The sequence below is a fragment of the Ceratotherium simum genome, chromosome 26 (genome assembly GCF_057802395.1).
Source record: "Ceratotherium simum simum isolate JZ-2026a chromosome 26, ASM5780239v1, whole genome shotgun sequence".
Lineage (NCBI taxonomy): Eukaryota > Metazoa > Chordata > Mammalia > Perissodactyla > Rhinocerotidae > Ceratotherium > Ceratotherium simum.
This window is the reverse complement of record NC_141925.1, coordinates 15,502,433-15,520,292: the sequence shown is the minus strand read 5'-3', so window position 1 is coordinate 15,520,292 and position 17,860 is coordinate 15,502,433. Positions and strand designations below refer to the sequence as shown.

Here is a 17,860-nt window from a genome sequence, read left to right as displayed (position 1 = left end):
CTTCTGGAGTGAGAAACTGGGCAGCTGGGGATAAATATGGGGGGAGAGGTTTTTCAATATTTGCTTAGACATCTTTTGGATTTTACACCACGTGGAAGTGTAACATCCAAAAAATAAATTAAATTTTGAAAATTTTCTTCTGTGAATTGCACACAGTTTGGATAGTATGATTCCATTTTTGTTAAAGACGAATAAAAATGATCTATATTAATTAGCATATCCAGGGGGAGGGACAGAAACTTAGAGAAACATACATGAAACTCTAACCAACAATTACCACCAGGGGATAAAATCACAGAGAGTTGCTCACCTCCTATGCAAATTTTTTTTTTTTTGGTGAGGAAGATTAGCCCTGAGCTAACACTTGTTGCCAATCCTCCTCTTTTTTTTTTTTTTTTTTTTTTTACTGAGGAAGATTCGCCCTGGGCTAACATCTGTGCCCATCCTCCTCTACTTTATATGTGGGACACCTGCCATGGCGTGGCTTGATGAGCCGTGCATAGGTCTGTACCCAGGATCTGAACCTGCAAACCCCAGGCAGCGAAGCAGAGTGCACGAACTCAACCACTATACCAGGGCTGGCCCCTCATGCAAATATTTTTATAACGCATAAATTTTAAAAATAAATTGTACGTGTATTATATTTGTAATTGGATAAAAGAAAGAGTAAAGAAAAACAAAAAATAAAAGAAGAGTAAAAGAAAAAGAACTATTTTCGAGGTCACTGGGGAACCCCTAAAGTTTTAGAAGTGAGACAGAGGGAGAACCTTCTAGAAGCAGCAGATGCTGGGAGCCTCAGACACAGGAAGCAGGGATTCTAGATCAGTGTGGATGAGGGGATCCAGGCACAGAAAGAGGGAGGCGTGAATTAAGATGGTGGCAGTAGCAATGGAAATAAAAGGGCAGTTCCAAGAGAAGAAAGGATAGCTCTGCGTCATCGGGCTGTTTATTAATTTCCCTGAGCATTAGTTTCCTCAGCTGTAAAATGGAGATAATTATAACATCTCGCCAATGGCTAACATTTATCACTACATTGTTCTTACGACCATATGAGTTAGATACTATTACAATCATCTCATTTTACAGATGGCCCATTTGAAGCGCAGAGAGGTTAAGTAACTTGGCCCCAGGTCACACAGCTAGGAAGTGGCAGAGGGAGGATTTGAACCCCGGCGGTCTGGCCCTGAAGCCCAGGTGCCATAGCTCACTAGAGCTGTGGCTGAGCACAGTGCCTGGCACAGAGGAAGCAGAACAAATGTTAACGACTCTGATTCTATTAAAGGCTAGGCTCCCCGCCTCACCAAATGCCCACGTCAAGGATACAACTCCTTAAACAGAGAGGACAGTGACCTTCCCATCACGTGCCAGCTTTCCTGTCCCCGGGAACGGCCCCGGCACACTTAAGGGCAGCACTTGCCCCATCAGAACACAAACTCTCCAAGGACGCGGCAGATGGAGATCCTTGGAAGGAGACTCTGGATGAGAAGGGGCTCAGGAAAGAGCACTTGATTCAGTCCTCCTTGGAGAGTTTCACCTGCACAGTAACCGATCCTACGGCCAGGAGTAGAAAGGGGCACCAAGCATCCAATAATACGAGCAACAATCGCTGCCATTTATTACGTGCCGGACGCTGCGCTAAATGCTTTCTCGACGTGAGTGCAGAGTATCCTGTCAACAACACTGAGGTCCCGTTCTCGTCCCCATTCTACAGATGCGGGGACTGAGGCTTGGAAAGCAACTTGCCAGAGTCCCCGAGCTGGAATTACTCAGAGAGGACATTTGAATCCAGGCCTCGCTAGAACAACCGCTCCATACCTGTCCCTATACCTCCAATCCTTCTCCCCGAAGCTTCCTCTGCTGCAACAGGGAAGGCACTGAAGCAGAGGGGCAGCAAAAGGGCGGCGGGGTCTTGTGACAGCCTCCCTGTACACTAGATAGAGTAGACCCCTCCCTCGGCACTGAGCGTGGGGGCTTCTCAGGAATGTTCCAGAGAGCAAACAGGGGCCTGGTTCTGTGGACTACCCTGCTCACCCCTCCCCCATCCCGGGCACCTCCACTCTTCCCTCTGCCTCCTCTAAACGGACACCCCTGTGCCATGCCCTCCACTCTTGTAGCGAGCAGTCAGAGTATTCACTGCAGCCAACATTTATTGAGCACCTGCTACATGTCAGACGCTGTTCTGAGTGCTCTATCTTTATTTAATCCCAACAAAACCCATAGTGGGTAGGCACCATTATTGTCCCATTCTACAGATAAGAAAACTGAGGCACAGAAGAGGTGAATAACTTGCCACATTCACCAAACCTGGAGGCCATGGAACCTGGACAGGACGTCAGGACCACACAGACTTGATGAGCAAATAGACCTGGGTTCAAATGCTGATTCCTCTGCCAACCACCCGTGTAACGTCCCGCAAATTACCTGACCGCTCTGAACCTCAGTCTCGTCATCAATAGTATGGGACTAGCAGGGATTACTGTAAGGATAAAAAGTAATATGTGTTCCTTATTCATTCAACAAGTATTTATCAAGCATCTCCGATGTGTCAAGCTCTGGGGATGTATTTGTAAACACAACAGGAGAAAAAAAATCCCACCCTCCCGGCGCACGCTCTAGTAGGGAGGCACTTATGTGTCCTGGCTCAGTTAATCTTCACAACAACCCCATAGGTTAGGTAGTATTATTGCACCCGTTTCGCAGATAGGGACAAGGGGTCTCAGAAGCAGTCTACCCGCCGCCCCCTTCATCCTTCCAGTAAATAGCGGGACCTGGATTAGGCGTTAATGTCCAGTCTCTGGAGTTCCATTCCTGGGTTCAAATCCTGCTGTCTCCGTCTAATCGCTGCGGGCAAGTTACTTCCCCTGAGCCGGACTCTCCTCATGGGTAACACGGGACCAGGAGACCGTATCTCAGGAGATCATCCCAGGGGAAAAACATCATCTAACATTTAGGAGAGATTCTTGGGTCCCCAGCACAGAGAAGCTCACAGAAATCCTATGAGGGACGTCCTATTTTTAGCCCTTTCTTTTACAAAGGTAGAAACTGGAGTCCAGAGAGGGTAGGCTGCCCGGAGGCGCGCAGAGCACAAACAGTGCGATTCCAAGCCGGCGCCCTGAACCAGGCCGCCGCGCAGAGACAGCTCCCCGGGTCGGCACCGTGGAGCGCGCACGCGATAAATGGGTGCGATTCTTTTCTCCTTCCCGCAGCTGCGGGGCGGGCTGAATGGGGGCGGCGGGCGGCCTGCGCTCCTCGGAGGCTTTCCCAACACCGGAGGTCCGCGCGCGGCCGCCTGGAGCTGGAGCCACCGCCTCGATCCCCCCACCACTCCCGGATTCCGGCCCCCGGGTGGGTCTCCCCCATTTCTCGAAGCCCACCCCCGCTCGCTCCCCGCTGCCCCGCCACGGCTGCCACCCCTGGCCACCCCTCTGCCGCCCCGCGTTGGGGACACACGCCCCCTGGGGCGCCCAGTTCTTCCCATCGATCCCTTCTCGGAGCCGGAGAGGGAGCTCCGCCAAGCCGCCGCGTCTCGGTGGATACCTGGGGAGACAGTCCCCGCGCTGGTCCCGGGTCCTGGGGAACGGGCCTCACCTCCCTCCAGCTTTCGCGTCCCCTGCGCCTGGCGCTCCGGCGCCGCCCTGTCCGCTCCCCGCGGGGCGCGTCGGCCACTCCGGCCTGGGGCAGGCGGCAGGGTGCGCGCCCTGGGACCAGAGCCGGACTTTCTGCATGGAGGGCAGAGCGCTTTCTTCTTGGAATCCCGCCAAGTTCCTGCCAGCGCTGGCTTAGAATTGTGGGATCGAGCCCACAATTCACCGGTCTCCATTCATTCTTCCCTTCCGTTGAGCAAACCTTACCAAGCGCTCACCAGATGCTGGGCGCCAGCTTGGGTTCTACAGGCACCCAGAGCACCGGGAGGGCGCACGGGCTACGGCTGCGACGTCCACATGTGGTTATCGAGCACTTGAAACGGTAGCTCCAATGAACTGAGATGTTTTTAACATCTCAGGACCAAAAAAGGATTTTTCAAAAAACTCATTAACGAGTTTTAAATTGATAGCATGTTAAAATGATATTTTGGATATAGTTTGTTAAGTAAATATATTATTAAAATTAATTTCACCCGTTTCTCCTTTTCTACAATACAGCTGCCAGAAAATTTAAAATTATGTCTCTTATTATACTTCTATTGGATAGCACTGGTCTTGGGCAAGAACCCATAGGGTGTTTCATAATACATCTCCTGGTTCTCCACTCTAGAATTTATTCAGCCCTTCCATATTTCCTTCAGGAAGCGTTTGGGGAAGACCTAGTAGGCACCAGGCATGGCCCTAGTGTTGGTTCACAAACTTGGGAGCTTCCCGGATGAAATCTGCAACTGGCCCCTCGTACACGGAGGGCAAGGAGACACCAAAGAAAGAGGCAGAGCACTCCAGATTGGTAGGTGGCCGGTTTAGTTGGCAAGAGAACTTACACAGGATGCTTGTCTTGGGTGCTGCAAAATGAGTAGATTTCTGCACCCACCCACCAGCATCTTAAAAGTACATATAGAGGCCTTAACAGGGTTCAGTCACATATCCAGTCCAGATGGTCTCAACAACACATTATTTCTCAAGGTTGCATTCTTGAAACTGGCTCCTACTGTGGGAACAGTGGACAGAGCGTACATTCCAAGGACAGGGGAGGGGGTGAGGAGCCTCTGATTGCCCGGGTCCAGCTCATGGGTCAACTGGCGGTCACATCGTCTCGATGACCTCCTCCTCCAACAGCTAGACACTGGGAGGATAGAGTGGTGAGCAAAAGAGATACTGCCAGTGGCCTCATAGCCGATAGGTCAGGTGACAGGGGTCTATTGAATAAAACACACAATGAGAGAAAAGGCAACCTCAGGAATGGGGAAAAATATTTGCAAATCATATATCTGATAAAGAGTTAATACCCAGATTATGTAAAGAACTCCTACAACTCAACAACAACAAAACAAATAGCCAACCTTAAAAATGGGCAAAGGACTTGAATAGACATTTCTCCAAAGAAGATATACAAATGGCCAAGAAGCTCATGAGAAGATGTTCAATATCATTAATCATAGGAGAAATGCAAATCAAAACCACAATGAGATATCACATTGGATCCATTAGGATGGCCATTACAAAAAAAACAGAAATTAACAAGTGCTGGTGAGGATGTGGAGAAATTGAAACCCTCGTGCTCTGTTGATGAGAATGTAAAGTGGTGCAGCCACTGAGGAAAACAGTATGGAGGTTCGTTAAAAAATTAAAAATGGAACTACCATATGATCTAGCAATCTCACTTCTGGGTATATAGCCAAAAGAATTCAAAGTAGGTTCTCAAAGATATATCTGTACACACATGTTCAGCATCATTCACAACAGCCAAGAGGTAGATGGAACCCAAACGTCCATCAGTTGATGAATGCATAAAGAAAATGTGGTATATCCATACAATGGAATATTATACAACCTTAAAAAAGAAGGAAATTCTGACACATGCTACGACACGGATGAACCTTGAGGACATTATGCTAAGTGATTAAGCCAGTCACAAAAGGGCAAATAGTGTATCATTCCACTAATATGAAGATCTAAAGTAGTCAAAATCATAGAAACAGAAAGTAGAAAGGGCAGGGGGAGGGGAGGGGGGAATTAGTGTTTAATAGATACAGAGATTCAGTTTTGCAAGATGAAAAAGTTCTAGAGATCTGCTGCACAACAATGTGAATTCACTTAACCTTACTGAGCTGTACACTTAAAAATGGTTAAGATGGTAAATTTAATGTTATTGTTTTTTACCACAATTTAAAAAACTGTATGATGATGTAAACGCAATTGTGATATTGCAACCAAGGAGGGGTATGTAGTGCTGTAAGAATTTATAATTAGGGGGGTTTACTGGGTGTCAGGAAGGGCTTCTGTAAGGAAGTGATGTTTCAGCCAAGCTTGGAGTCCGAGTTAAACGGGGTGGGGGGTGGGGGGCGGCACATGCAAAATCCCGGGGCAATAGATCCCATGATGAGTCTGAATTTACTATATATAGTGCAATTCTCTCTAACTTTCCTGTTTCGTGAATAGAATCGGTGACAATGATGACAACAACAGCCAACATGTACCGAAAATTAATTCACTTTGTTATAACTCCCATCTCCTCCCCTGGCTGCCTTTTGATAATAGCAAACTGCTTTCCTTGTCACAAGCCTGGTGTTTCAGTTTTTTTCTTTATCGGCCCCACTATGTGGCGGGCAAACGAACTTGTGTTTGCATTCAGTAACACTTAGAGAAATCATGGATGTCTCCCCTGTTTTCACTCCTCACATCTGCTCTGTCAGCAAATCCTGGTGGTCCAATCTTTTTTTTTTTAACAGTTTTATTTATTTATTTATTTATTTTTGTGTGTGAGGAAGATCAGCCCTGAGCTAACATCTATTGCCAATCCTCCTCCTTTTTTTTTTCCCCCTAAAGCCCCAGTAGATGGTTGTATGTCATAGCTGCACATCCTTCTAGTTGCTGTATGTGGGATGTGGCCTCAGCATGGCCGGAGAAGTGGTGCGTCGGTGAGCGCCCAGGATCCGAACCCTGGCCGCCAGTAGCGGAGCGTGTGCACTCAACCGCTAAGCCATGGGCCAGCCCTAACACTCAATATTTGGTGAATGAACGTGGTCACTGGGGCTAAGAGTAAGACAGGAGAAGGAAATAACACAACCCACAAATTCAGTGAGGCCCCTACAGCCCGTGACTAATTGTTTCCTCCCCGTCATCTTCAACTTTGTCAGCCTGCCCCTTACAGGTGTGTACATCGCTTTACAGTTTGCAAAGCACTTTCAGACCCGTTATCACATTTGACATCTACACAACCCCGTGAGAGGGATATTAGTGAAGAGTTACACTCTCTCCAGATCCCACTTTTTGATGGAGAAACAGATAAAACCAGGCAATTTGCCAGGAACCAATTTACTCAGCAATAAAAGAACTGTGATGTCTTCTGACTCCAAGTCCAGGCTTCTTATTCTCGAGCAGAGAGGTTGTGCGTGCAGTGGTTAGACACGCAAGCAGTGGAGTCTGGACAGACAAGACTTTGAAACTTGCCAGTGCCACTCCCTAGCTGTGTGACTTTGGGAAAGTTGCTAGCCCTCTCTGTGTCTCCATTTTGTCAATCATCAACTAGGGATAATAATCGTACCTACCGCATAGGGTTGTTCTGAGGGTTGAATGATATGAGATCTGGAATGTCATAATTAGCTGGCTTAAAAAAGAATTTTTAAAAATATAAGCATGCTATTTTGTGTTCATTCAAGCACTTTTTGGAGTGGCCCTCAGCTCTGCCCATATTTCTTCTGCTACCTGATGGGGAGGGACTGGCAAGTATGACACCATCTATTTTAAAGGTGGTGAACTAAGGCTCTGGGGCACCGAAGGGATTTGATTCAATGTTTCTGCCAAGAGAGTGGGTGTGAAACTTCCATAGCAGCCAGAAGGCAGGCTCCCCGGAGGCAGAGGAGAGCTGTTGCCACCTCCTAGAGCACTCATTATGTCCTAGACACAATTTCATTCTGCCGTCTCCCAGAGGACGGGTGACCCACTCGGGGATGCTTGCAATGAATACACGGGTGGCTCCTAAGCCTCCGTGGGCAGGGACTGTGCTCCGCCCGCGGGCTGCAATCCACTGGCACCCGCTCACCTGCGCCCCCTTGTGGGCACTCCCGCAGTCTGTCCAGACGGCGCGGGGGCAGAAGAGGGAGTTAACCTAGACCAAGTACCTCTGGCCAGGAGCCCGCCTGGCCCTTGACATCATGTATGACCTCATCTAACATCCCCATGAGGTGCTTTGCAAATATGGAGACTGAGGGATAGAGATTAATCCTAGCAAAGGAAAACAAAACTTGCCCACAGTCGCCCCGCTAGTGAGCATCAGAACGAGCCTCCGAATCCACGCTGGTCTTGCCTTCAGAGCTCACAGTTTCCCCAAGATCGCGCTGCAGACTTGAAATGGAGTCAAGCCAACTGGCTTATCTGGGGCTCAAACTATGTCACGATTCCATTATTCCATCCCACAAGGAGTCACCAACTGTGAAAACACCGCCCTAACCCCTAGAATAAAGCAAGCTCTGAATGGTCAGGCCACGGGGAGTCGGGTGGGGCTGGAGGCTGTCATCTAAGAACTTATGACACGATTCCCAAGATAAACTGTTCAACCCATTTCTAAATCCCTGCCCCAGGTATACACGAGAATCCCATTTATCTAATGCTAGTCTAACACGTCTATAAATTAGGATAAAGTGGTCAGAAGAACATAAACTTCAAAGGGGTTGCTCCTAGGGAGGGAAACAGGATACAGTATGAAGAGGGATGGTACTTTTTTCCTTGTTGCTGCTGTGTCATTGGAAACAAACACGTTATACATATTTCTGTAAAACTGAACAAGCATTATTATCTTCCTAAGTTCTAAAACCATTTAAAATTGTTTTCAAAGGCAATATTAAGCTGAAAACTCCACAGGGCATTCTGTGGGGCATCCTGGATTAAAGATGGAAAGATTATTGCCTTAAAAATCGTGACAGTGATATGTAGCTGAAGAAAGTAAAGCTGCTACCCTGTGGGCCAATAATAACAAAAGCTAACACGCATGAGCACTTACTGTATACAGAGCATGGGTCTGGAATCCTTTCCACATATTCACATATTTAATTCCCAGGACAACCCTGTGAGGTTGTGGTAGCCAGCCTCCAAGAGGGCGGCCAATGAGCCTCACCCCGTGGTGTCCGTGCCCCTGTGTATCCTCCTCCCGCATTGAATAGGGCCCATCTGTGTAACCAATGGGGTATTGTGCAAATGGCAGTATGTGTCCTCCGTGCCTGGGTCATAAAAGACACTGCCTCTTGCCCTCTCTCTTGCATCACTGCTCTGGGAGGAGCCAGCCGCCCTGTTGTGAGGATGCTCAGGCAGCCCTGTGGAGAGGCCCGGATGGGGAGGAACCAGGCCCGGAATGCAGTCAAGGATCATGAACTGCATTTGGTCTCATGCCTCTTTATTCTCCTTTAATCCTCTAATCTTTAATTTGTCCCATCTTTTTTTTTTTCTGTTCTTTCCAGACATTTGCATTTTTGAAACATCCAGGCCAGCTGCCTCTCAGGACCGTCCCACAATCTGAATCTGCCTCTTTCCTCCTGACTAGATTCGGTTATCAGCTGAGGTTGTGTTGCATTAGGAGGTTTACCCCATCGGCGGTGTTGACCCGGATCTCTTCTTTAATCAGGTGCCCACAGGTTTCTCTACCGTGCAGAGAGTGTTTGTTGCAGGCTGATGATCACAAATCACTCTGGTATTTGAATTTTTCTGAAATTGCAAAGATTTGATGGCTTCAAATCTTGACCCCGGGCCGGCCCGGAGGCTTAGCCGTTAAGTGCGTGCACTCCGCTACTGGCGGCCCGGGTTCAGACCCTGGGCATGCACCAGCGCACCACTTCTCCGGCCATGCTGAGGCTGCATCCCACATACAGCAACTAGAAGGATGTGCAGCTATGACATACAACTATCTACTGGGGCTTTGGGGAGAAAAAAAAAAAGGAGGAGGATTGGCAATAGATGTTAGCTCAGAGCCGGTCTTCCTCAGCAAAAAGAGGAGGATTAGCATGGATGTTAGCTCAGGGCTGATCTTCCTCACAATAAATAAATAAACAAATAAATAAATAAATAAAAATCTTGACCCCAAGAAAGGACCCTAAAGAAGAATCATAAATGTTAACAAAAGGGATATAATTTACAGGTATAACCCGAACGTTAGCAAGTCAAAATGTTCCAAACTTAGTACTTTAAAATTCCCAAACTCACCACCTCAACGAGGCAAACAAACTTAACATCACCAACAGTGGGACAATCCAACATCGTGTGGCTCCTGGTGTGATGCAATATGAAGTAAACAAAGCAATAAAATTTCTGCGACAAACTTTGGGCACTAACTTATGGTCACCAGCTTTTTTTTTTTACATAGCCAACACACGGCAAAATTACATAAAGAGAAGAAAACAATGTTTACTAACACATTTGATGAAAAAAATGTAGTGTATTTAACAAACGTTCATATACTGCTTGTGATGGGCCAGGTACTGTTGAAGTGCTTTACAAAGATGACCTCATTACATCCTTCCAACAACCTTAAGAGCTGGACTGGGACTCGGGGTGGGGGGGAATGGGGGGGTGCAGTGGAGGGCGGGAGACACTCCTTCTCAGGTGCCGATCCTGCACAAAACCCTGAGTGTCTCCTTAAATGTCGTGCCTGGGTGCCCTGCCTGCCTTTCTCTAGTCCCAGCCCTGTGTTGGTGGTAGATATTGTTATTAGAATTGTTTGATTGGTGAGAAAACAAGAGCACAGAGAGGTTTAGCAACTCACCCCAGATCACACAGCTAGTGAGGGGCAGAGCTGTGAAGCCAGGCTGTCTGGCTCCAGAACCCACGCTCTTAACCACCTCTCTCTGCAAATAGGACATTTTAACGCGAAAAAGAGGATAACTCATGGGAATAAAACAATCCTTCCCAAGAAAGAAGGCTTTGCACCTTGACACGCTCATACACACACACGTAAATGTATATACAGGGGCGTGTAACGAACATTTAATGTAGCAATTGTCCGGTGCTCCACAGCGTGGTGGTGTGTGCAAAAAGAGCTGACACGGCGATATGCCCTCCCGGGTCACAGAAGAGGCCACCGGGCCTTGGTCGTATCTAACCGCTGGTTTTCAGGCTTGTGAGCAGCCTGGCGGAATACCCATCTGGGCCATTGTTAGGATTCGGTTCTTGGCAAGATGGGGATTAAAACTGGGTCATCCCGGGGAGAAGGGGGGATGGTCTGTGCTTCGTGAGGAGGACTGGTTTAGGGCTGCTGTTGACGTAGGAATCGGGAGGCAGGAAGGGTTTTCCCGATGGGTCGGTGGTCCACCTCTGAGCACTGTGGGAAGGGACACGCCCGTGTGGCTGTGCGTGGAGGCTGGACCACAAACACTTAGGTCTTTAAAATAGCAGCTGAGCTCTCTCCAGCAGGGAACGAACCTTCGCGAGGGGGCCTTTGCTGGCAGCCACGAGCCTGGAAAACGAAAAGTGGACTGGGCCTCTCCTGACCCAAAGGTGTTTGACTTTTTCTGAATTACTTTGCAGTTTGCCTTAACATTGCCCCTCGTGACTCCAAATAAAGCAGTATCGCATTTGAACATCGTGGAGCAATTTGCACCAGAAAGAGAGATTCTCCCTCCCTCACCCCGTTATTTCCCACATTTCAGCAGGGTCCAGAGAAATGCCATCAGGAGCTGACCCAGAGTTGGAGCCCCCTTTACGACCCTAAAGTGAGCTTCACAGACCCATTCCTGCAACTGACGGGGCGTCACCCGGACAGTCCAGGTGGGTGGAATGCATCAGTGACCACAGACAGACCGGGATCCCTGCCCCTGTGGGGCTTTTGTTTTAGCGGGGAGACACACAGTAAATATTAAACAATCAGTTGTATAGCTTGTTAGAAGGTGGTAACTGCCATGAAAAGAAGGAAACATGCAGAGCAGGTTAGGGGGTCCGGGAGGGTGGGGGAAGGGAGGTGAGCAGTGCAAAATAGATGGTCGGGAAGGAGGTTGGTGAAGAAGGGACGTATGAGGCTGCTCAGATGAAGGAGGCGGCAGCCTGGGCATCAGTCGCGTGGCTGTCTGGCGGGAGAGCATTTCCCACACAACTAATGTAGAGAACCAGACAATACACTGACCCAACTCTAAGAGAAAGCAGGGATAAAACAAAAGTATTTTACGGTAAGATAATAGTCATGAAGTATGGGGTGGCTTCTAGAAGAAACATCCCGAAGGCTTCAGCTACAAAAGAGTGACACAGGAGTGTGGTAGTGATGACCCTGCGTGGCTCTGATTTTCTGAAATAGTGAATAACTCTTGGGAGAATTGGGGACTAAATGATATACACTCTCTTCACGATGTACACAGTAGCTACGTTCTTGGAAACTTCAGTGTGTGTTCAAATCATACAAAAATACTAAGTGCTTACTTGTCAGATGGAGTTTGGTCCTCGGCTCGGATCATTAGAACAGGTTTTCACCTGCTTGCGTGTCTGCTTGGGTCTTGGATGGCGTGTCCCGGGAAACAGGACGTTTATCGTGTGGGATGGGACCCATCAATCTGGCTTTCACCCTTGAATTAAAAGCCAGTAGCGTCCCCTACTCACGGTGGCTACTAAACCACCTCCCCACATTTCCAAAATGCTCCGCAGGGCGGGTATCACCCCAGGTTGAGAATGACTGCTCTAATCCATTTATTTTGCAAACGTGGAATCAGAGGAGGACTCCATGGGTGAGATGGTTTGTCTGTGATCACACAGCCGGTTAGTGCTGGGGCTAGATTATTATTCCTAGTTGTGGCAATGATAAAAATTGTATGTTCAGCATCTTTGTGTTTTTCTATTAAGAATTTGACCCAAGAGAAAGTGTATGGATAAAGAACAGGTGTCCTATGTTTCGAAATAATAGCTTTCATTTCTCAACGATGAATATAATTTTGTAGAAAAGTTGGAAAATGCAGAAAAGCAATAAGAAAAAAATGACCTCTACTGTCATCACCTAAAAATAACTACTGCTAATTCGTGTGGTTGTTTTAATTTATATGCACACACACATATTTTTACTAAAATGGAATTGTCCTTTACATTGTTTCAAATTTCTTTTCTTTTTCACTTAACATTTGAAAATTTTTTCATGTCCTCATGTCACTTAAAAACATATTGTGAAAATTATTTCATGTAAAATTCTTTTACATCATTTATAGTTGCTTAGTGTTCCATTCAATGGATGTTCCATAATTTATTCAACTGGCCCCTTATTGTTGGACATTCTTTTTTTGTTGGTTTGTTTTATAGTTTAAACAGTGCTGAGAAAAATATCATCAGGATCATTGTGAAAACACAGTGGTTGAATATGTGGACTCTGGGGTCAGACTTCTTGGGATCGAATCTCGGGAAGATTGAAGAAGATATTTGAACTCTCTGGGGCTCATTTTCCTTGTCTGTGTAATGGGGCTATGATAGTCCCTGCCTCATTGGGTTACTGTAAGGATTAAATGGGTTAATCCACATAAAGTATATAGAAAGACATCCAGCCTCTAGAAAGTAATCACTCAGTGTGGCTTCACCATCATCATCACCACCATCATCATCCTCATTGTAACTCTTTGTGCACAGATATGATATTTTCTTAAGGCAAATTCCTAAAAATAAAATGACTAGGCTAAAAGATAGGACTTTTGATATATGATAGTCTGATCAGCAATGGAGATTTATTATAATTATGACAAGCTGGTAAGTTGATTTCTCCTGCGGGGACCCTGTGAGTGGTCTGTGTGTTTGGAGACACATTTTGAGACCAGGTTCTTCCACGCTGGCCTGGCTTCTGCTTCATTAGTACAGATGCTCATGGACGGTACCAAGCCTGTTTCACTCTCCCACGTTACATCCACCACCCCGAACTTCTTCAAGACCCCGCAGGAAGGAACAGAAGGAGCAGTGCAAATGGCAGTGGGATGTGGAGGTTCTGCTCTCAGCGTGTCCCGGACAGAGGGACCTCAGAGGAAAGCACGGTCAGTGCGGGAGGGCCTGTGACCCAGGGAGACTTCCCTGCTCTGTGCCAGGATTTCCCACCTGCTCTAGGAGCTGGGGTGGGGGGGAGTGAGAAGGGGAGTCGGGGCAGTACTGGTTTAATACAATCGCCCCTCCTTTATGAACATTCGTATTACTTGCTATTGAAGAAGAGCTATAGCAGACACTCTTGGCTGGACCACCTGCTATTCATTCCTAAGCCCATTCTAGAAGCTAGAAAACCAGATCCTGACTTCCCCAGCCTTCCTGACAGCAAAGGGTGGCCATAGTGTCAAATTCTGCTGACTTTCTCCTTTATCCTTTTCTACCACCTTGAACATGAATGTGATGTCTGGAGAAGTGGCAGCCGTCTTGCAACCATGAAGACAAAAAGGCAACATGCTACAGATGGCAAAGCAGATAGACAGAAAGAACCTAAGTCCTTGATGGCATTGATGAGTTGCCAAGTCCATCTTGAAATATCTTATTAAGTAAAAATGCCCTTAAGGGCTAAACTTGGTGTTGTGTTACTTGCAAATGAAAGAATTCCTGATACAACCTCCTTCGAATAATTTATACCCATTCTATTTTTTTTTTTTTTTCAATTACTGAACACTTTTTCCTAATAGAGAAGAAGAAACAAATTCCTGACTCAAAATCTATGGCACTATCCTACAACACTTACTGCTCTGCTCGGGCCTCTCTTGGAGGAAGACACCCTGGCCTGTAGGACCAAGGCTTAGCAACCCACAGCAGATGATTCCTTCTTCTGTCCATGTCATACTTAACACTCACTGCTGGCTTCTCCTCAGAAGGTGATATCTATGGGTAAATTCTATAATCCTTCAGGAAAATGTCTCCCAAATGTGAATAAAAACGTGGCTAGTGTGACCCTTAAATAACTGACTTAGGAATTACTCAGAAAAGCACAGATAGAGAGAGGGAAAGAGACAGAACACCGAGGATCTGTCAGCTCTGACAGCTTCTGCTGTTGCCTACTATTTTCTGCCACCCGTCCTGGAAAGCAGAAAGGCAGAAAGGTGGGATGTGGCATGAGAAGGAACAGGCAGCCTCAGAGAAAAGCCAAAATGAGAGAGAGGGGGAGAGAACCACCTTCCTGGTTCCCTCCAGTCCTTGGTTCCCATCTCCTGAGGCTCAGCCACGTCTTGCCCAGTATCCTCCCAGTAAATTCCCATTATCCTTGAAGAGAATCAGACTGGGTGATCACTGCTGGCAAATGAAAGAGCTGTGATCTTTACAACAATCTCTTATCAATCAGCAGGTGCCAGAACTTTGGTGCAGATCAGGGAATGTGTCAGAAGGTGAAGAAAACATTTTGCTAAAGACGTTGTTTCTATAAACCAGCCAAATGAGTAAAAAAGCAAACAAACCAACAGCAAACTCAAATTATCCATGAAAATTCAGAGTAGCAAAGACATTGGCTAATTCTTTTGCCATAAATGAACTAAAATGATGCTCTTTCTTTGCGTGCATCTGTGGTATGTAAAATACCCTCTCCTTTGTTCCATTTTGCAACCCCGTAGTTATAAGTCTTACACAGCCACAGCTCCTGTATTAACATTTATTTAGAGGTTTGCAGTTTACAAAGTGTTTCTCTTGTAGACAACTTGTGGAATGACAGTTGGTGGGGGAGGGAGGAAGGAGAAAGAGAGTAAGATGCAGGGGAGCCCTGTTTCTACCAGGACAACCTGCGTTAAGAACATGGTTGATGGGGCCAGGAATTTACTCTTGATTAATGTCAAATATATCAGACTCCCCCTCCCAGGATTTGAGAATTGCGACTCAGAGACCTCTGCGCAGTCTTCACAGAGTTTATGTGAACTTGGGGCTGTTAAGGCAGAAGCAGACAAAATCACGGGCAAGTGTGAGGTGCAGGTTCCAGGGAGAGAGAAACAGCAAGCACGAAGCTCGCAGGCTGGAACATGCTAGGTGTGCTCAGGGAGCAGAAAGGAAGGCAGTGACAGTGGAAATGGCAGGAGACGGGGTTGGATTGGACGATCCTGGGAAGCCTGGTCCACACACGATAAGGAGGCTGAGTGTGTATTCTAAGCGGCAAGAGGAAACACCGGAGGAGGAGGGGGTGTTTAAGCAGGAAAACGACAAGGTCAATTTCCTTTCCCAGAAGCTGGCTCTGACTGCTGGGTGGACCAGGCTTGGACAAAGGAGGGAGACAGCCAGGAGGCAGTCCTCGCCGTGCGGAGGTGGCGGTGCTTGGGTTAGGCTACGGCTGGTGGGGTGGGGGAGAGAAGAGCAATGATTCCACTCTGCTCCTCTGCACCACGGTTCTTTGTAAAATACGGATTGAGGGTTCCTCTTGTCTTCTTAGGATGATGAAGGTTAACCGAGGTAACGCGTGATAAGGGTTTGGTACAGAGTAAGTTCTCATTAAGTGGCAGTTATTATTGTTATTATTCCCCTAATAATAAAAGAGAGCCCTCACCAAGCTCACATTCCAGCGTAGGAAATACACAAGGCAGGTAGTAAAAATAAAGTGCTAGGACTGAGAGCGCCGATAGAGGGCGCTGTGGCAAGCCATGTGCCTCCCTTTGGAACAAAGCAACCTATGGAATCAAGGATTCCGTTTTTGGTTCTGCTTTCTGGCCTGCTCGCCATCTTTCTGTCTGAATTTCTGTTTGTCCGGCTGCCAGCCAGACTTCTTCCTCTTCTACTTCCTTCAGACAGGAGATTTTTGAGATCTTTTCCGGAAGAACGACCCTATTTTTATTCTTGTCAAATTAGTCCTCTCCTGGGAGGAAGGAGTCTCCTTAGGGAGTCTGGGTTCATTCCTCAGCCCTGCAGAGAGCCTGAGGCCTCAGCTGCTCAGGGTGCAGACCCAGCCCAGGGCCAGGTGCCAGGGGAGAGCAGCAGGAGGGAGATGAGCGCCCGGAGTCCTGAGGCTCCTCCCCGGGGCCCCAGCCCAGTCACCACCACCTCCACCCCATTCTATCTTCCATTTGTAGAGAAAATGGGTGCTATCCATCCCCGCCCAGATCTGTGGGCTGGAATCCGGGGCTGGGAGGTGGTCTCTAGTGAGGAAGGGAAGAGGGAGGCACTGTCTCAAGACAGAAACAGCCATCATTTGTTGACATTCCTCTGTGCCATAGACTTTAAGGTAATTTTTAAAAATGTGTGCATGTATAGGTAATATGTCTATGCAGTATTAAAAAAAGGGTAATCAGTAAATAACCCCCCTTGTCCTGAGATATACTGTGCATTTAAAATCATATACATATTCTTGTTCTTTCTTTACCTAAATGGTAGCTTACCTGATACACTTCTGCATCTTTTTTCACTTAATTATACACTTAATTATACACATATACGTGGAACTTCCTCTCTGTCTACATATAGAGCTATATAATCGCTGTACAAACGTGTCAAAATTTATTTAACCAGCCTCCTATCTATGGACATTCAGGCTGCTCCCAGCCATTGCTAGTCCAAATAACATTGCAAGGAATATCCTTGTACAAGTGTCCTTGTTTGTATTGAAGAATGTAAAATTTTTATGTAGTTGATTTTATCATGCCTTTGGCTGCTGGGTTTGGGTCCAACTTAGTAAGACCTTCGTCTCTCTGATACTTAAAACACCTTTTTTTTTTTTTTAGTACTTTCATGGTTTTACTTTTTACATTTATATCTTTGTTTGGATTTTCATTTGTGTAAATGTGAGGTTGGCATCCAGATTAGGGCTTTTTTTCCCCCAGATGCTCTGCCAGGCACTTGAGGTGATTAATCTCACCATAGCCCAGGGACCTGGTAATATATCCCCATTTTACAGGTGAGAAATCAGAGGCTCAGAAAGGTTGAGGCGTGTGGCCCAGCTCACTCGGGGAATAATTGGAAACTAGGTTCCAATTGGAAACCCAGTGACCCTGCCCTTAACTACAATAAAAATAGCCTTTATTTTGAACCAGGCAATTCCTTTTTTAAAAAAAACTAATCGTTCTATTTCAGAATAGTTTTCGAGTTACAGAAAATTTTGAGAATAGTACGGAGAGTTTCCATACACCGTAGACTCAGTTTCTCTGACTATTACTATCTTCCATCAGTATGGTACATTTTTCACAGTAGATGAACCAATGTTGACACATTATTATTATCTAAAGTCTGCACTTTATTCAGATTTGCTTAGTTGTTACTTTTTTCTGTCCCATGTCCCCATCCCGGCTACCACATTACACTAGTGGTCATGTCTCCTCAGGCTGATCTTGGCTGTG

The 17,860-nt window shown here is 46.7% G+C and overlaps 1 protein-coding gene across 3 annotated transcripts in view; it reads right to left on the bottom strand.

Moving 5' to 3' along the window:
- TMC5 (transmembrane channel like 5) overlaps positions 1 to 3,732 on the bottom strand; it is a 71,837-nt gene extending 68,105 nt beyond the window's left edge. Inside the window, exon 1 of one of the 3 annotated variants that reach the window (XM_087417052.1) lies at positions 3,538 to 3,732. The gene's annotated coding sequence lies outside the window, so the exon portion shown is untranslated. The remainder of the gene's footprint in view (positions 1 to 3,537) is intronic. The other 2 variants (XM_087417051.1, XM_014796322.2) reach the window with 2 other exon arrangements.
- Positions 3,733 to 17,860: the final 14,128 nt, after the last annotated feature.